The 21,341-nt window shown below is 38.3% G+C and overlaps 1 pseudogene; it reads right to left on the minus strand.

Annotated features, from left to right (window-relative positions):
* Positions 1–7,703: 7,703 nt before the first annotated feature.
* On the minus strand, positions 7,704–10,119 carry LOC149194430 (putative potassium transporter 12; annotated as a pseudogene).
* Positions 10,120–21,341: the final 11,222 nt, after the last annotated feature.

A 21,341-nucleotide genomic window follows, 5' to 3' on the forward strand; every position in this document is an offset into this window, starting at 1 on the left:
TACATGCTTTGATTTGCTTTCAGTTCATTTTTGTCAAGAAAACTAGCTTTCCTTTGAGATTAGCTTCCGTCCATCAATTAGCAAGCTTCTTCTGAGAGCCTATAGAAGTTGGCTTGAGCCCTAGCGGACTTGTGCCAGCTGACCAAGTGACAGCTGCGACAAGAGCTAGTACTTGTGCATATAGCACCGCCGCTTCCAAGTTTGTACGAACTACCGGGTTGATAAAATTAAGAGACAGGAAGCCCCAGGAGTTGTAGCATTATTGCTACAATACTGGAGCTCACCATCTTTTTGGCGCCGTTGCCGGGGAAGCGGCAGAGTATTGGTGATTGTTGCTATTCTTCTATTTTCTACTACAACCTTCTGCTAAGTAGTTTATTTCAATTCCATTATGCAATTTCATTTATGCAAAAGTAGATTAGCATTTCTTGCTTTCATACATTAGCATTTCCCGCTTTCATAGATTAGCATTTCCTGCTTTCCTAGAATAGCCTTTCAATTCCGCAATTTCCTTTCTGCAAGCGTAGACTAGCATTTCAATTCCGCAAGCGTAGACTAGCATTTCATTCTTGCAATTTCATTTGAGCAAAATAGATTAGTGATTTCCTGCTTTCATTTCAATTCCGCATTTTCATTTTCGCAGGATAGTTAGTTGTAGTTCCATTTATTTCAGTTTTGCAAGTAGAAGTAGAAAAAAGCAAAAATCAACCAAAAAGATTTCATTTCATGCTTTGTAGGAGTAGAGATAAGTTAGAAAAATGATTGCACAACGCCCCCACTGCTTCACACAGCCAACGTTCTTCTTCGATGGTTGTGATGAAAGAACCCCTGGGTGGACATCAAGACATATCTAAAGGACCTATAGGGGAGAAGAAGAAGAAACATTCCTCTGAAGCAAATGGCTACAAGCAGAAATGTTTGGAGCAGTCCCTTGTCCAAAGATGAATTTGCAAATCAGATCGAAGATTTCAAGAGTGACATGAGGCAGTTTCTTGCCATGCAACTGGATACCTCGCGGATCCAAAAGAAGCAAGAAGAAGCCAAGAGGGCTTTGGTCATTTTTTGTCCTAGGTGCCTTAAAAAGCATCCTAGGAACGAATGTCCAATGCACTCCCTAGAAGTGTGTTTTGTATGTGAAGAATACCATCCTACAGATCAGTTCCCTTCCTTGCCCAGAATCAAAGCTTCATATCAAAGAGCCAAGGGAGCCACTGAATCACTCTATTATATGAACCAAAGTTGGCCACATGGACCTAGATCTTACCAACAGGAACTGCAAGGGATACCCGAGACCTATTATGACCCTTATCAAGCCACTTTCATGCCTTCTTGGGACCCCCCTGCTCATCCTTCCTGGTCTACACCTCCTCCTTGGTCATATTCTCCTTGTTCCTTCACAGATCCATATTATTCCCAACCAGTTGCTCATTCGTTTCACTCTTATGCTCAGCCACAGCCTCAGTGGAATGCACCTTATCAGGAGTGGAGGCCCCAGTACAACTCTCATCCCGCTCATTTTCCTCCACCACCTGCTCATCCACATCCATCGCCTCATCCTCCACCAAGGCAACCCCAAATGCCTACCCAACCACAATGCCATCCATATCCATCTCAATTTCACACCTCCACTCAGCTACACGTAACTCCATTTCCAAAACCATGCAATGGAGCAGCTCAACCCAATTGCAAATCTGAGGCACAACATGTGCAAATGATTCCTCGTGAGCTCAATGATGTTCCCCAAAGCTCAGGAAAAGTAATGCAAAAAAGAGATCATCTTGAAAGCATTGAAGGATCACATCCAGCAAAAGAAGATTCAAAAGAAAAGATCAAAGAACCATGGGCTGCAGTTGATGAAGAGAAGAGATCAGAAGCAGAGATCGAGAGAGTTCCTTCATGGTTACCATCAAATCTTCCATGTATTCAAGAGAAAGATCAACAAAAAGAGGAAGATCAGAAAGTCATGATAGAAGGTGACATGAAGAATTATCCAGATCAGCAAAAGAACCAAGGATATCAAAGCTATATTGAGATATGGTTTCAGAAGATCACTAAGTTGCAGCAGTACTTTCTTCCTCAACTTCGTTTGATCCCTTCAAAGCCAGATCATTTTGTCTCTGAAACTTGGATAGTTGTCAAAGCATGCATTCCGAGCCTTAACATCATCTTGTCTCTAATCTCGATGTGCACATGGCTCCATTGGAAGTATTCTTATACTTGAAAATGATTTTGTTTTTCAAGTAGGGTAGGATAGGAAAAAAAAAGAAAAAAAGAAAAAAGAGAAAAAAAAGAAAAAGAAAAAAAAATGAAAAAAAGAGGAAAATAGAAATATAAGGTGAAAACCTCCTCGGAGGCGCCTTAGATTGGCTCATTGATTGAAAACCTCCATGAGGCGGTCAATGGGTTGAAAAAAAAAGGAAAGAGAAAAAGATCTTTGGGTGAAAACCTCCCTTGGAGGCGCCCAAGGCAGGCAATTAGGGTGAAAACCTCCATGAGGCGCCCTAGTTGTTTTTCAAAAAAAAAAGAGAAAAAAAGAAAAAGAAAAATAAAGCTAATCTCCATTTCATGTTGCAGCAATGACATTGCAGGTTAAAGGAGGACGTTTCATGATAGGAGGAGCACTCAAATCAAAGACAAAGGAGTTTTTGTGCCTTCTACAGGAAGTTTCGTATCTTCTACAGGAAGCTTACAAAAAAGCCAAATTGATCTCCAAAGAGGACCTGAAGGCTTGGAATATGTCCATGAGGCCTACACTCATCTATGTTTCCACTCCTTACCCCTTTTCCATCATTATTTTCATGTCATTATGCTTCTTTCCTCAAAACTGTGTTTTCTACAGGATGCTCTATATTTCTACAGGAAACATCCTGTAGAACCTTTGGACGAGCCAAATTCAATCTTAAAAATGAATCTAATGGTGGGAATATGTTGATTAGGCCTACAAGCACTTGTGTGTCCATCCCTTGCCTTCATCCATCATTTTTTCACCTCCTTGTGCTTCTCATTGTGCTTCTACAGGATTTTCCTGTAGAAATTGTGGGAAACTAGGCATGCATTTCAAAAAGTGGTTTTGCAAGCATGGTAGCTTCCTCAAAGGTTCAAGAGTCCTCCTGCAGTCTTCCAACTCATCCTCCATCATCTCCATACCTGCATCACAGCAAAAATTCATTTTGTCATACCATGCAAACACATGCAAAATGCCTTGAAGGCAAAAATCCATAGAACCAAATTTGTTTTTACCATAACTTGAAAACCATGCATCCTTTTGACAAACCATTTTATGGGGAATTGTACAAGGTTGATGACAACATGCCTGAGCAGTTTCATGCAATTCCGGTGCACGGTTTCCAAGAAATCAACCTCCATCACCATCAGCCATTTTTGCCTTTTCTCCATAACCGTGCATCCGTTTCAAAACCTGTTTCATGGGGAGATGCACATGGATGATAGCAGCCTACCCAAGCAGTTTCAGCCGATTCCGATGCACGGTTTCCGAGAAATCGACCTCTGAAATCTTCAGCCATTTTCCATTTTTCTCGAAATCCGTGCATCGATTGATCATGAATTTGATATGGGAGATGCATAATGATGGTGGTAACATGCTCAGCAAGTTTCAGATCGATCCGCTTTGGCGTTTGGGAGAAATGTCGAAAACAAGTTCTGGTTCGGGGAAGATGCAGCAACAGCAGCTTGGATGTGCAGACTTGAACGTGGAAACAATCGTCTGGAGCTTGGATCCGGCTAGAGGACACCTGCACATGAAAAACACAATCAAAGATTAGCATCCAAGCCATCATGCAATCATAAAATCAATGCATGCAGCAAGGACAGGCCACAGCAGCTCACGGCAGCCATTCAACTTCGAGGTATGTGACAAACCCATTCTTCTATTGCATAAAATTAATTTGGAAACTGCATGAATGAATGAAATGGTGAGATTAAGCCACGAATGTAGCAAGGATCAATTGATTGTCTGCTTCAGAACTCCGCCGGCAGCCACGCAGTGCACGTGGACAATGGACTCACGTAAAAATTGGAAAAAATGTAAAAGAAAAAAACAGTGATCAGAAGTTTAACTCTAGTGCAGTTGATTAACAAATAGAAGACATGCAGTTCATCTTCAGTTCGAAAAGGCCAGCGTGCATGTGTTTTGCCACCTCACCACAAGTCACGCAGTAATTCAAGGGACGCTTGGCTGCAACTCTCACCACTCTTTGTTCAACTGCGGTCAACTGAAGCGCATGTCCACCATCCAGATCAGTTAACCAGTGGTCCTCTACAAGATTTACGCCTGGGTTCTCAAGATTTCTACCGTTTCTTAAAGAAATTTCCGCCTGTGGCACTCTACAGGCGTTTCTACAGGAAGCTGCGCTACAGGAGACCCAGCATACAATGAAGCTTGGATTGTTCACATCGAGGGTGGAAATTCTCAGTGAGTACAACATAGCCCATGCTTTGGAGAAGACCAAATATTTAGATTCAGACATATACTGAAAAATATGAAGAAAAATACCATTTCTCTTGCCAGTTTGCTGCAGATCTAATTGCAATGAATCATACAGATTTTATTATCACTAGCACATATCAAGAGATTGTTGGGAGCAAGGATACTGTTGGCCAGTATGACAGGAACTGCTTTCACCCTTGTTGGTCTTTATCGTGTGGTTCATGGAATTGATGTTTTTGATCCCAAGTTCAACATTGTTTCTCCTGGAGCAGACACGCAGAGTTATTTCCCGTATACAGGGAAGCAGCATCGTCTTACTGCTTTACATGGTTCAATTGAAAAACTCTTGTTCAATTCCGAACAGACAGCTGAACACATGTGTATTTTGAATGACCATAAAAAGCCCATTATCTTTTCTATGGCAAGACTCAATAGACTGAAAAACATGACAGTACTGGTTGAATGGTTTGCAAAGAGAAAAAACACTTGAGGGATACTGTCCTCCACATCCTGGGGAGGAAACCATATATAGAATTCCCATTCTGATCAGTGCACAAGCCAAAACAGAGCGTGAGGAAGCAAGATATTGAGGCAGAAAAGAAAACTAAGGGTCAGAAAGCTAAGGGAAAGGAAACCTAGGGTAAACCATCACAGTGAAACCATCACAAGGAAAGCAAGAGGAAAAGCAAGAAAAAAGAAGGAAGAAACAGAGAGGAAAAGGAGAAATGGGCCAAATTGCTAAGCCTAGAATTGTGGGAGGAACAATGGCACAAACACCTCGAAAAAAGATTGCAGAAGAGAGCAGAGAAGATTAAAAATGTCAAAACAAGTGGGGACACACCCAAGGCAACCACAACACAGGTCGAGGAGAAGGCACCCTCAGCCAAGCAAGCCAAAACTCAGCTACAGGTCTGTTTCTACAGGAAGACAGAGTCTGTTTCTACAGGAAGACAGAACAGTTTCTACAGGAAGTTTGGAAAGAGGGAAGCCAAAGGAGAAATCGGCCGAAATGCTAGCCAAGGAAGTCACCAAGGCCATCAAAGACAAGGGGAGAGATTTGGTTGCTCAGAGGATGAGCAACACTTTCAGTAGGGGGGTGATGATGAGCCCCAAAAATGTACAATTATTTGGGCTCATTCAACCTCCTAATTTGGCTTGGTCCACCATTCTCATTTGTTTATTGCATGTTTTTGATTATTTTTATGTTAATAGAGTGAATTTGGTTAGTCATTATGCCAACAAGTCTAATGGGTGCTTTGTGTAGCCTTGTTGGTCAACTTGGAGACAAAATTGAAGGTCTTAATGAGCACTTGGCAGCCAAATTCGTGGGAGAACAAGCTAGAGGATTTGTAGGAAGGTGTCCCCCTCATTTATGGACCCTTACCTCGAATTCTCCACCATCAGCTCGGAGTTCAAAGGCCACCAAATCAATGAGCTCAAGGGCAGCCAAGCAAGTCAAGTTGGACTGCTGTTAACTACAAGTCTTGGGCAGCCAAGTCCCTAACTTTTAGGAGGACTGTTGGGTCCTCAAATTGTATAAATAAGAGGGCTTGGGGCCTCATTTTGGTTAGCTAGTGGTTGGTCATTTTTGGTAGCTAGTTGGTAGTCATTTTTGTAGCTAGTTAGTCATTTTGTTTTAGCCATTAGTTAGCTAGCTTGTAGTTCGATTTTTAGGCCATGGATTAGCTTTGCTTTCAGCTCATTCTCAAGCTCTCCTTATGGACAGTTTTGATGTACTTTTCATTTCTTGATTAATAAAGATGGATCCAGCTTTGCACCAGCTCTAAATCTTTCATGGGAGGCTGTAGCTCTTGGGGTTGGGCCCATCTCAAGCGCCCAGTACCTCCCTTGTGTATCTTTATGTGTTTGCTGCGTTCTTGAAATAAAAATCTGCTCTTTAGATCTTGCTTTGTTATGGTAGTTGGTTTTGATGGGTAACGTAGCTTTTTATGCTTAGAATCGATTGGTAGGAGTTTGTTATGCATTTAGATCTTTTGGAACGCTCTTTCTCACGTGAAGTACATGGTTCTCTTTCCAAACAAAGCTGTTGTTCATTTATTTCATTGACAATTAGATTAAGTTAGCTAGGACTTGGTTTGTTTGCAAGAATTCATTGATTCGTTTAAATGAGCATTGTGCAGGGCATCTCTATCATCTTCATCACCTCCTCAAGTTCTATTTAACCTCTGTCTCACTCATTTACCCTCCAACTCTCTCATTTCCCACATAGCTCCATCTCCTTCAACTTTCGTTGGTTCCATCCTTCCAATCATCAAACCATTGCATACACTCTTCCTTCATCTGATTTTCCAACTTCTGAGCCGTCACCAGCCTTATTCCTACCTTACACATCTCCCCCTATCATTCCATCACTCCTCCATCACTTCAAACACTCACGGTAGGTCATCCTGTAGCCATTTGTAGACATCCTGTAGAAACCAGAGTATCCTGTAGGATCCCCTGCAGACATCCTGTAGGAGACCACTCACTCGGTTGCCGAGCTTCTGAATGTGAGGAACCTCTGTGGATGGATGCTAAGGATCCCTAGGGACCTCTCCTAGCCTTCCCAACCTGTCCCACGCTTTCCTTCCTCCTCCATCCCATATGCACAACCAAACCCTAGTTAGCACAAGATCACAATCATTCCACACACTTAAAAGGAAAAATACAAAAACATAACTTTCATGATGCAAGTAGTTTAGATCCATGCATTTTCACTTATTAGAGGTAATGACAGCATTGGTAGAAGTTGCATTTACATTCTTTGCATTGTAGAGGTTAGACTAGTCAAATTAGGGTTTCCTAGGTTTACATGCTTTGATTTGCTTTCAGTTCATTTTTGTCAAGAAAAGTAGCTTTCCTTTGAGATTAGCTTCCGTCCATCAATTAGCAAGCTTCTTCTGAGAGCCTATAGAAGTTGGCTTGAGCCCTAGCGGACTTGTGCCAGCTGACCAAGTGACAGCTGCGACAAGAGCTAGTACTTGTGCATATAGCACCGCCGCTTCCAAGTTTGTACGAACTACCGGGTTGATAAAATTAAGAGACAGGAAGCCCCAGGAGTTGTAGCATTATTGCTACAATACTGGAGCTCACCAGGAGCAACAGATGCAAATCCAATGTGCAGTTCAATTTTATATTTCAATGTGTTTTCTATCACCAAATTCTCCGATTTCTCTCATCACATCCTATGCAAAAGCATTTTTTTGTTGATACTTTTGGGCAAGCATAAAGTTTTCAACATTGTAGCTTCAAGATCTCACACCATGTGAGTTATGCGAACCTGTAGAAGATTAGTGTGAGGAACACATAGTGTTGCAATTCCTGCTCTACAATTTTTCCTCAAAAAAGCATAGAAGTATTTAATAACCAATTTCTTGATAAACCAAGAATCCTTTCTAGCTCTAATATCTGCATGACCCAAGGGATATACATCTCCTAATTCTTTGGCTTTATGCATGGATGAAAGCTCATACTCAAGACTTTGATCATCCATAGGCACAACACTTGTGGGCAACCCTGACGAGGTACTAGCTTCTGGTAGTGACTCTGGAGGAGCAAAGAAATTCCTTGAACCCCTATAATTTCCCATTAGGGGTGCTTCCAGGGAATCAAGCCTGTAGCTTATTTCTCCTAGTAGTTTAGGATCCTTTTTTTCATTCTCTGATTTTGAAGTATACTGATCATCACTCTCCAATGAGAAATCTGCAGCCTCCATATGGAGAAACTTTTCAATACTTTCAAGAAGTAGTTGTTAGAAGGGTTGATGATTCTCCTTTCGGACATCTTTGTAACCATACCTTGCAATACAATGAAACATGTGGTAGGTTCTTGGACAGACTCATCTCAATAGAAAGTGCTCACCTTGTGTCACAACAGGAACGGGAACATACTTGATACATACAAATATTATGGTGGAATGAATAGCTGGGAGACTCGTTACAAAATTCCCAAATATTGTTGAAAGTCTGTGAACGAGTTCATTATAGACCAACCCAATTCTAGAAACTCTTACTATGCCAAGATTTGAACCGAGCTCTAGCATCAAATCCATTGAGATTTTCATCTTGACTTCACTTTGATACTTTAGGACACTTCCATAGTTCTATATGTACATTACAAAAAGGAGGGAGGAGGAAAAAACCAATGGGAGCCAACTACCATCACTCACTTTCATCAATACAGCTAGAAAATGAGTTAGTTCAATGGTTAGAAAGAAAATCAGGAAACAAAGTGCCAAGAATAGGTTGGTTTGCCATATCATAAGCATGACAATAGTCGCTAACACTATGGTCACCATCATTACTCCCACCTTAGAAGTTCCTGCAACATGTCTATATGTCAGCACATTTGTAGTAAAGAGTGATATTCATTTCAAGGTTCTACTAGCCGTTTTCCATGAAATTTACTTATTGGATGAGATATTACTCTGTAATGGTGTTATAAATTGTGTATGCTAGTAAATGCTGACTATTGTTAGAACTAAATACTAATAAATCAAATTCATGTCTTTGTATAAGACTTACCATATGCATTTCCTATCTCATTTGTTCCCTTAAAGGTGGTAGCTACAATGATGCAAAGAATCATCAGGAACCAGTTTATGATTGGAATGTAGGCCTGGCCCATAAATTGCTTTGAGCTGTGTATGAATTTAAGCCTGGGGAGGCAACCAAGAGCCATTGACGGTTTGATACATGAAAATGTTGTTGAAATAATAGCTTGACTTGTGATCAAAGCAACAGTAGTGGCTAGCACAAGAATTGGCTAGAATGCACCAGCTGAATGATTTGGATATGAGAAAAATATATCTACTCAATAGTCAAAAGGCAATATGAACTATATAGGCGAGCACAACCACAATTCGTATTATGAAAAACATGCTACAAAGTCTATGCATGTTATTAATACAAAAACTGATTGAACCTTTCCTAGAATTGAAGCGTAGAATTCTCATTTTACATGCTTGGATTTGTTATAAGAAATGCAGGTTGGCCCATATATGAGAGTAACAAACATGGGAACACCAAAAATGTGAAGGCTATATATAGCCAACATTTATTCATAAGATTATACTAGCATTGAAAGGAAAAAATCACAAACTATGGGGAAGACTCAAGGTGAAAAACCAAATCCATATAAAGTTGTACTACTACAGTTCCCTGAACCTGAAAGAAAAGTATGCCTACTTGAAAGAAACCTTTATAGAAAAGTATGGTTGCTAAAAAAGAAACCCTTACAGTAGCCTGAAGTTGTCATGCTCTACAATGAGCTTCTTTAAGCTCTAGGCTTACCTAGACAAATCTCACTGACAAGTAACCCAAGTTAGCAAACATTGTTTCGGTTCCTATGAATCAGAATAATAGTTCAATTTTATTGGCGATTCCAGACTTTAGTTATTCAATGTAGAGATAGAACAAAGACAAGAATAGTAGGTTTCAGTTTCAATCACATGTGATGCACAACAAATAGTCTCAAAGAGAAAACCATGCTTGATTTGGATTACTCGAAAAGAATTAATAGATGTAGACTAGATTGAACACCTTGAAAACACTATTTTCATATGAAATAATGTTGTATAGACCAACTAGCCCAAGGGAAATAAACCATATGAATATAACTAGGCCATAAACAAGTCCCATTTTTCTAGTGCCAAACCTCTGTATGCTGAACAAGATGAGAGAGGGAAGTTAAATAACTTCAGTATATTCCACTCGCTAAAGTGATTATTAGTAACTTAATGTGCCGTCATTCAGTTAACATGACTTAAATAAGAAAGTATTAGATGAAAAATTGTGTTAGGCATTTGTTGGGTTTTGTATGGTACTAACTAGAATATCTCGTAATTTGTTCACATTGTTTTGACATTATATTGGATTTCAGCTTAACATTTTTGCAAATTTGGTTGAAGTAATAAAATGTGAAGTAACCCTGTTAATAAATAATTATTTACTTGCATAAAAGGTTGGAAATGGAGCACAATTTTGTTGTCTAAGCCCATGCAACTTTTCACCTAAAACCCATTCTGTGTACACCTAACATCTGGCTAACCAGAATATCTTGTAATTTGTTGACATTGTTTTGACATTATATTGGATTTCAGCATAACATTTCTGCAAATTTGGTTTAAATGATAAAATGTGAAGTAAGGTTGGAAATGGAGCACAATTTTGCTATCTAAGCCCATGCAACTTTTCACCTCAAACCTATTCTGTGTACACCTAACATCTAAAAATGCATGGGAATACCTTTTGCGGACACCTCCATTATGCCCATAGAAGTCCTAATAATGCATTACATCGATCAATTTAGATTCTATCAATTTGATTACTTCTAGACAAAACTTTTGTTAGTATTGAGACATAAAAAATCCTTTGTCCAAAGATATATTCTATATTTCATCAATTAATAAATATTCAAAGAAATAAGTATACTAGAAAGCTTAAAACCTGAATTTCTAAACATGAATAAACTTATTTCACTTTTGCTTTTGACTTCTGACATGAAACCTTAACCAAATAAAGCCTCAAGTATGGATAGATTTCAGTTGTTCAGGCTAGGAAATTGCATCATCATCATATGTATAGAACTGGGGCATTAGCCTGATGGTAGATACTGAAGACAATTAAATTGAACAACACTATATGACAAGTAGAAAATGTTGCATTCCACTCAACTTCCATATCCTAAAGTCAAAATCTTTATGATTTCCTATCAAATACAGTTAGAAATGGTTTATGGAGCAGCAGATGCAAATCCAATGTGCAGTTCAATTTTATATCTCAATGTGTTTTTTGTCACCAAATTCTCCCATTTCTCTGATCACGTCCTATGTAGAAGCATTTTTTTGTTGATCCTTTTGGGCAAGCATAAAGTTTGCAACTCTGTAGCTTCAAGATCTCACACCATGTGAGTTATGTGAACTTGCATAAGCTTAGTGTGAGGAACACGTAGTGTTGCAATTCCTGCTCTACAATTTTCCCTCGAAAATGCATAGAAGTAATTAATAACCAATTTCTTGATAAACCAAGAACCATTTCTAGCTCTAATATCTGCATGACCCAAGGGATATACATCTCCTAATTCTTTGGCTTTATGCATGGATGAAAGCTCATACTCAAGACTTTGATCATCCATAGGCACAACACTTGTGGCAACCTTGATAAGGTACTAGCTTTAAGACTTTGATCATCCATAGGCACAACACTTGTGGGCAACCTTGATGAGGTACTAGCTTCTGGTAGTGACTCTGGAGGAGCAAAGAAATTCCTTGAACTCCTATAATTTCCCATTAGGAGTGCTTCCATGGAATCAAGGCTGTAGCTTATTTCTCCTAATAGTTGAGGATCCTTTGTTTCATTCTCTGTTTCTGAAGTATATTGATCATCACTCTCCAATGAGAAATCTTCAGCCTCCCTACAAAGAGACTTTTCAATACTTTCAATAAGTATTTGTTAGAAGGCTTGATGATTTTCCTTTCAGACATCTTTGTAACCATACCTTGCAATACATCGAAACATGTGGTAGTTTCTTGGACATACTCATCTAAATAGAAAGCGCTCACCTTGTGTCACAACATGAACTAGAACACACTTGATACATACAAATATTATGGTGGAATGAATAACTATGAGACTTGTTACAAAATTCCCAAATATTGTTGGAACTCCATGAACGAGTTCATTATAGACCAACCCAATTCGAGGAACTCTTACTGTGCCAAGATTTGAACTCTAGCATCAAATCCGTTGAGATTTTCATCCTAACTTCACTTTGATACTTTAGGACACTTCCATAGTTCTAGATGTACATTACAAAAAGGAGGCAAGATGCTAAAACCAATGGGAGCCAACTACTGTTTTGAAGAATTTGGTATCTACAAATAAATACTAATTCCCTAGATAAGTAGCCATATCTAGAACAATAGTTTAAAGCACTTTAACCTTTTCCTATAAGCAATAGATAAGAGAAAGGAGATGAGAAGACCTACTTGTAGTTCCACTTTCCTCTTGTCGCCTTTGTATCGATCCCATCACTCCTTCACGTACTTAACACGCTTGAACACAAACAAAAGACAAAGAACCTATCAAAGAAAAAGATCTATTGAATACAAGTAAATGGAATTAGATACATTTCAAACATAGAATCATCATATAGCAATACAAACATATGGGAAAAAGCTTTGAATACTTTATTGAATAGAAGAAGGAATTACAACCATCGTGCCTAATTCAAAGTCATTCCTCTAGCTTGGATCCCATCCACATCACATGAAAAGCATGACAAACTTGTAGCATAAAAATACTTGTCTCAAAGCTAAGTCTCATAGCAATGTTATCTCCTTACAATTCAACATAGTCCAACCCCTGATCACTTAGATGAGTGTTCAATTTATAGGAGGACGAAGGAGGTTATGTCATAAATGGGGGTATTGAATGGCCTTCCATTCTTAGAGTTAGTTCCATGGAGGAAGTGATGAGAGGATAAGATGCATATTAACTCATTCCTCATCCATTCTCGAGCTCATAGGAGTTGATAAGTGAGGGAAACTTCTAGATGACTCCAAAAGATAAGAATATTCCCCAAACCTTATGTGAATTTCATTCAATCTCGCCCAGCGCGGGTGAATGAAGGCCTAAGTTCTCTGCAAACCACCCTGGCATGGACTCTACACTGTAGTGCACCCTTACATGGGCCTACCTACGTTGGTTCCTCTAGAGGTCATTTCAGGATGTCTTTAAGTCATGAAACTCTCTGGGAAGGAGGCATTCAAAAGGGTGACTTGTTTAGGGCATGTAGCAACTAATATTAGGGTTTAATAAGCCCTAAACCATTGATTTGGATGATGGGAGTGATGTGACCAAATGGATATGTAACAACTGCACCCTAAAGCATGAAGTCAAAAAATGCAAATGCCGAATAAAATGCTTTACGATATGATGAGGAGGTTTCGAAGTGGAAGGTCACCTCCATCAATTACAATACATATATCATGATATTTTGATTTTTACATGAATTACTGAGGGATGACATACCCATGATCAGCTTAATAACTTTCATTACATGTACATAGACAATCATCTACAGATATAGACCCATGATTAGAAAGACCATCAATGTAAAGCCATTGTACATATGATTTAGTACTCTTGAAATCACAGCCTGGATGGATGAAACGAGATCCGGGGTCTTCTATCTCGTTCAATCATTCGCTCAAGTATGAGTCTAACCATGTGAATATGTGATCTAAAGTTGAACATGGGAAGACACCATATGATTACCAACCAATGATGTAAGTTGTTAACAGATGCAAGAGAAATCACTGATGATGATAATGATCCTCAAGGTACTGCAGTACATTCTCCATGGTGTGAATGGATGATTTTATGTCGAACACCATACAAATTCTTTCAATCGAAGGTCATTGATGTTAACCTATCGCTGGAACCGAGAAACTTGCCATTAATGTATGCAAGCCTCAAGGTACTAGAAGGGTGTTTCTAAGCCAAATTCTTGGATAATGTGTTGATTTCGACAAGAAGCGTCTCATCGCAGGAGTGCCTTGATGTATCCCACATCAACGACATGAAATGAGTGTAATGATTTTGGAGATGGAATTTAACTAACGACACAAGGTTTAGGAATGGCGGTCATGAAAATGAAGGTTTATGGTATTGCAAAGGATGAATTTTGACTGGACGACTTCTCTTAAACATGTCAGCGACACTAAAATGAATTGGTAGCATTGACTGAAAAAAAGTGATGGATTGTATGATAGACCAACGGTATGATAACCATCAAGTTTATAACCCAACCTAAATAGTCACGGTGATGGAGTGAAAGCGTCATGTTCAAGAACGATGTACTACCATAAAGTGGTTTTCCCCTTTTTCCCATTTTCCCCAGTCATTGTTGACCAGTACCTCTTTATTTTTTATCAAGCTTGAGGAGGATAACATATGCTTGTTGTATAATTCCATCCTTCGAGTGAATCCATTGGTATGTGATGTTTTAACGAATCTAGCGAAGGTAACAGAGTCGGCCGCCTTGTACACTATGATACACCGAACACAGCATTCGAGGAGATTGCCTGCCTGTACTTCTTGGTTCACTGGGAGGTATTATGTAGTTCATAGTTGCTTGGTAAACCTTTTTCCTATATTATCCCTCTTTTTTTTTGTTATGTTACTTTGATTAGAATAAATTTAATTGACCACGGATAACATCCTCCACGCCTTCTCCTTAGTTGATCTTAGGTTGAAACATATGACAAAAAATACGTAGTCCACCAATCAAGGAATTCCTTTTGATGGGAATCCTAGTACTTTTCCTCCTTTTGGAAATATTGGTGCTCCTTATATGGATACATTGTCCCTTCCGAGACTTAGCATTGGCTTGCTACCATGGTTGTTTTCAACCTCCTTGGTTCAAAATGTCGTAATTTCTCCGTAATTGAGTACACCTCCAATTGGACAAAATGAACCTCCAGTTGATCCTAAAGTTGACCCTTTGCCTTCTTCCTTCGTTGTTTCTTCCTCCCCTTCTTCCTCTTCGCCTGGTGAAAGTATCGATACTAGTAACCAAGTGGCTAATAAGAAGAATAAAGGGAAGAAGAAGAAGAAGAAGCAAATTCTGCAAAGGGGCAACCAAGCAACCATTGTTTTGAATGCAACATCTGATGAGAAATTGTCCATCAAGCCTCACAAAGTTCGATATCCATGCAAACTTTGTACGGGAGACCATATTCTTCAAAATTGTTCTGGTATTCCTCAAATCTTAGGAGAATGGTCTTGCCATTCACATCATCCCATGCCATCAACTTCTGGAGATCATGCTGGTGACCCACAATAAACTAGTGGTAGTAAAGTTCATGGAAATAAGGGTGAAGTTAAGTTTCCCTATAGGTTGTGTGAAGGGAATCACCCCATTCACCTTTGTCCCTTTCTCGAAGAAGCCCAAAAAGTGTTAGATGATCTGGATGATGGGAGTGATGTGCCCAAATGGATATGTAACAACTACCATCACTCACTTTCATCAATACAACTACAAAATAAGTTAGTTCATTGGTTAGAAAGAAAACCAAGAAAAAAAGTGCCAAAAATAGTTTGGTTTGCTCTATCAAAAGCATGGAAATAGTCACTAACATTGTGTTCACCATCATTACTCCCACCTTAGAAATTCCTACAACATGTCTCTATGTCAGCACATTTGTACTAAAGAGTGATATTCATTTCAAGGTTATAATAGTTGTTTTCCATGAAATTTACTTATTTTATTTACCTACCTGCACCATTGCACTTACCTGCCTGCACCATGCAATGGATTCTTGCACCATTTACCTGCTTGCACTCCAAAGTATTCCTAGATTGCATTCACATTCTCTATGCCTATACTTGAACCCTCCATTCATGGGGACCGAATTGTATTAGTTGTTGACTTGTATAAGGATTTTGTTCCTTGGCTTGCTATGGCACATATGGGTTATTACCTCAGTCAGACATAGATGTTAATAGTTTTGGTGCCAATGGTGAAATGGTTGAAGCGCATCATGGTCACGACTAAGGAATCCAATAAGTATTATCATTTAAATGAAAACTGCATTCTTATTTCTCATGTCGATGTCGATACAGCAATAAGCTCAACATAAACTCTGTCATCACAACACCCTGCCATATTGCCAGTCAATTCTGCTACCACAAAAAACCCGTCGAGCCTTTGATGTTGGCCTATGCATTTGCACGATAGCAATAATGGGCCCTGCCTATAAATCGACAATGTGAACAACGTTATTATTCATGGCTTGCAAATAAGTAATTGTGTGCCCAATGCGGTAGGCAATGTTCGGGCATTGGAGGGTAATGATTGTGTGTAATTGATAGAACCACAATATGGAGATGGTATATGAGTAATGACTTCCACTAATATATGGATCGACCACAACTCCCTCTCCAAGTGCCAAGATGGTCTTCTTGATGTCACGCTAGGTTCCACAACAGTTACTATTTCCAACAATCACTTCTTTAACCATGACAAGGATTCAATGCTCGTTGTGGTTATGATAAGTCCGAGTCAATATGAATCTGATCGAAGGAGATATGCACCGAATCTCTGATGCCAACCTGTAAGTAGCTCACGTGAGGAGGAAATCGATTAAGCCAAATCGAACCTCAACAACCACTCCAGGAAAAGAGGAACGATTCAATAGAATCGTTCCCTCTTTCAATATTTAGTTGCAAAATTAATTCTTATTCCGACAAACTATTAAAACTAATAATGTTCTATATTTTAATTGGTTGAATTAAAAGACCCAATTTGTAATTTGATGTCTATATAAGAAATCTATTGGAACAAACATAAATTAGTCAATTAATTATACAGACAAGAATTAGGAAATCGATCGAGCAAGAGGCAATGCGCATGAAGGGAGCACACAGAAGGGAAGAAGAACTATCCCAATGTAGCATCACGCGTTTATCACCAGTGGATCACTCCTCTCATCTTGCTAGAGTTGAATGTTGTCTGCTTGATGTAAAATATTGTCATGTTCTCACGAATTAATTGAAGAAATTTTCATCTATGTTCTATCTATTTATTTATTGCATCTAATGATTTTGACTGCTAGGTGAACCAGGTTAATCGAGGGTGTGAGCTAGTTGGGTTGACCACCAGACTAGCTTGCCACAACTATTCATTTCTTAAGTTAATTAGCATTTAGATTATTATTTACTGTGTGAGTTTATTTAATTACTTTCAGTCTCTTTCCTCCTCCAAACTGATGTGATTTAATTTGTTGTAATGTTTTCCTTTTGACTATAACATTGATTTGGTTTTCTGCCTTAGAAATTGTTCTCACATTCAAAATCTTTCTTTATGTCGAATAAGGATTGCGTCCCTTCAGAACGTTTGAATTTACAAGATCAGCTTATGTTATAACGCTCTACCTCTAAAAGTTTTAATATGCAATTGAAATCCTTTGCTTTGGTCTAAGATTTGATGGGTTTTGTGCTCTGGAATGTAATTGGTTTCACCTGATGGATTTGAATGATTATGGAGTGGTGAAATCATAGCCATCAAATGTATTTAAATTTAATCAACTATGTTGCAAAACCCAAGTATCACTCAGGAAGCAACAATCACATATAATTTATGTTATCTAAAGTTGTGATTCTTGTATACCGCATAGCCGACATTCATGAAAAGAAAGTTGCATTATGTTGCAAACGATCATGTTTATTTCCTTTAAACTTGCATTATGTTGCAAATCGATTTCTTGGTCACTATGCCCCACTCATTTCAACTCCATTTTCTAACGTACACATCTTCATTCATGGAATCTACGCAACGTTTCAAGAGAAAGGCCTTTCAATTGAATAAATTTTGGGCCCTCCTAAAGCCAATGAGAGAAATAGCCCTCCTCAAGCCAATGAGGGAAATATTTCACGGGGAATGCAATATTTCAAAGAAATTTGGGCCCCTCTGACCCACTCAACTAAATTCTATAAAAGAAACCTCTTTGCTCCACTAAATTCGATTTCTTGGCTGCTATGCCCCACTCAACTCAACCCCACTTTCTAACATACACATCATCATTAATGGAATCTACGCAACATTTCACAAGAAAGGATTTTCAATTGAAAAAAAATTGGGCCCTCTTCGAGTCGATGTGTGGAATGCTTCTTGATGGAAGAAATTTGTGGAATATTTCACAGTAAATGCTTTTACATGGAAGAAATTTTAGGCTCTCTATGCCACTTCAAGTCAAGTCAATCTGTTAATGTGTGTAGTTTCTTCGCTCTATATGTTTTTCTTTTCAACTCAAATACTTACCTCCTATGTAAATCTATGACACCCATTTCCTCTCTCCAACTCAGTTTCACAGACGATTGTAGTTTGGCATCACTTCTCTCTAACTCTGTTTGACCGATCTCCAACTAAGTTTTCCAGATTTGAACTTGGGTTTCTTTTATTTTCAATAATTCCATATTTCTCCCATTAACTAATTAAGCTGCTCCAAGATATGTAATAATTATGGCTATATATGGTTGTTTGATGATATTTGTTTCACGATGCATATACAATTTTCTTGGAGGCACAAAGATATGTCTATTTATGCATGTTCGATGGAAACATTAGTTTATATATATATATATATATATATATATATATATATATATATATATATATATATATATATATATATATATATATATATATATATATATATATAGCACATGTGATTTCTCCAATAAATGTATTGTTGTGTTTGAATTTCATATTCAATGACTTATTTTTATTAAACAAGGAGGATCTCACTTACTAGGAAACTTAAATATAATAATAATGAAACTTAAACATAATAATTTAGAAATTTAATTCTATTTAATTTTCTCTTTATAACCTTCACTCTTTAAATCTAAACAAAACTTAATTAGAAAATATATTATAATTAATTACCTAAATAGTTCAATTTCCTATCCATTTTATGGAGGCATAAAAAGGGAGGGGGCTATGAAGGAGGAGACAAAATATTGCAATGAGAGGTATGCACTAGGTTTAGTTTGTCATTCATTCTTTCTAATTTCAGTATTCTTTGAGTTATAAGAAGCAAAACCAACAGGTGGCAATGGATCATTTTCGAAGGGAAGATATTGTATAATGAGTAACTCCACTTATCCTTTGGACACATTATTTTAAGTAACTTGATTTTCTATCATTTTACTTGTTGTTTGAAGGTATAGTTTTTATTTATCTAGTGCTAATAACCATTAATTTTTCAGAAAAATAGGTTGTCTACACATATATTAAAGCATCTGAAGGTGTTTTAAAGGTTGTCACATCCAATTTATTTTTCTTTCCTAGACTTCTGCATATGATTTTTTACGTTGCAATTTTTTAGAATATGATTTGGTCAATGGTTCTTCACAAGAATATATATATATATATATATATATATATATATATATATATATATATAGATATTGTACTCACACAAATTTTATTAATAAAAATCATCCTCTTTTCTCTATACTTTCTGTGTATACTTCTCGCAAAATTTCATATTTTTTATTGGTAGTTTATTTTCTTTAATCTACAAATTAATGCAATTGAGGCTCTACAACTTTTTGAGGCAAAAAAGGTCATAAATCTCCGATAAGTTTGCTACTTCCCATGTTTTATTTTTTTTATTTATGTTCATAGAGCTTTAATTTTCTTATTTATATTCCCAAACTTTTTATAAAATTTCAAGCATTGTTCTCTAAATGTGTCTCTTAATTTCTTTTTTCTGCTTAGATTTCTCATAAATAATCTGAATCTCCCAAAATCATAGAAAAATTGTAAACTCTCACTTAGTCAGTGACAATAAAGAGCATAAAATATTGGGTAGACTTGACCCGTTATTTGACTCACCCTAGTGATATTTGAGGGGTTGGTTAAGAGAAGCATAAAACTTCACTTTGATCAACACCTACCTTCCTCTCTTCCTCCTTGTGTTGTCATGTTTGGTGGATACTCGCAGGATGACATACACATTGTTAGGAAAGAATGGAACATATTCTTCGAAAATAGGCTTCCTTTCTTATGGTGACTCAAATGCAGTATAGTGGAATCTCAAAAGGCCAACTTATCAAATACCTCATAAGAGGCTTATGACAATCGATATACAAGGCTTGATCAAGACGATAGGGAGAGAGAACAATATAGGAATATGAATGGGAATTGGATGTGCATACATTCATGACACTATCTATTTCTCTTTATCTATCACTCTTATATCTATCATTTTCTCTCCCCTCATGTCCCATCTCTCTTTCTACCTCCCAATATACCTCTCTATCCCTCATTCCTCTCTTCCTTTATCCCCCCTCCATCTATATATCTATCTCCCTATTTATCTCCCCCTCTCTCTCTATCCCTTACTCCCTCTCTGTCTCTCATTTCCTCACCCCTCTCTCTCTTGCCGACAACTCTATCTCTATCTCCATCAATTTATCTTTCTCTCTCTCTTCCTCACTCCCTCTCTCCTCTCTCTCCACCTCACTCGCTCGCTTTCTCATTCTATCTACCCCCTCTCCATCTCCTTATCCCTCCCTTATCACTCTCTATGTCTCTCCACCTTTCTCTCTTTATCTTTCTCTTCTTCTCTCTCCTTTTCTCCCCCACTATGTTACTCTTCCAACTACATATCTATGTCCCTTCATATATCTCTCTATGTTTCCCCCCACTCTCTCTCTCTCTCCCTCACACACACACACACACACACACACACACCATCTCTCTTCCTTACACCTCGATCACCCTCTCTGAATATTTCTCTGTGCCCCTCTCTCTCTCTTTCTCTCTCTCTCTCTCTCTCTCTCTCTCTCTCTCTCTCTCTCTCTCTCTCTTATTTCCCTTTCCTCCTCCCTCTAGATCTAGCTCTATTTCCCTCCCTCTCTCCTTTGTCTCTCTATCTCACCCCCCACTTTTTATATCTATCTCTCTCCCCCCTGCGCCCCCTCTCACTCTATCTATCTCTCTCTTATCACTCTCTCTATCTCTTCATCTATTTCTTCTTCCCTCTTTCTTCCCCCTCTCCCTTCCCCATATAGATTTCTCTATTTCCCTCCCTCTCTCCATATCTTTCTCTCTCCACATCTATATTTTTCTATGTGTCTCTTTCTATTCCCTCCCCTTTCTCTCCCCTCCATCTCTATCTCTATCTGCCTCCTCTCCCATTCTCTATCTCTTTATCTCAACCTCCCTCTTTCTCTCTTAATACACACACACACACACACACACACACACACACACACACATATATATATATACCCCCTCTCTCCCCATGACCCCGCTTCTCTCCATCTATCCTTCATTCCTTCTCTATATCCTCCCTCCCTCTCTCCCTTTCTCTTTTCTC

The sequence above is a fragment of the Pinus tabuliformis genome, chromosome 2_2, assembly GCF_031772625.1.
Source record: "Pinus tabuliformis cultivar Carrire ecotype Pingquan chromosome 2_2, CPIR1, whole genome shotgun sequence".
In the NCBI taxonomy this organism is placed as follows: domain Eukaryota; kingdom Viridiplantae; phylum Streptophyta; class Pinopsida; order Pinales; family Pinaceae; genus Pinus; species Pinus tabuliformis.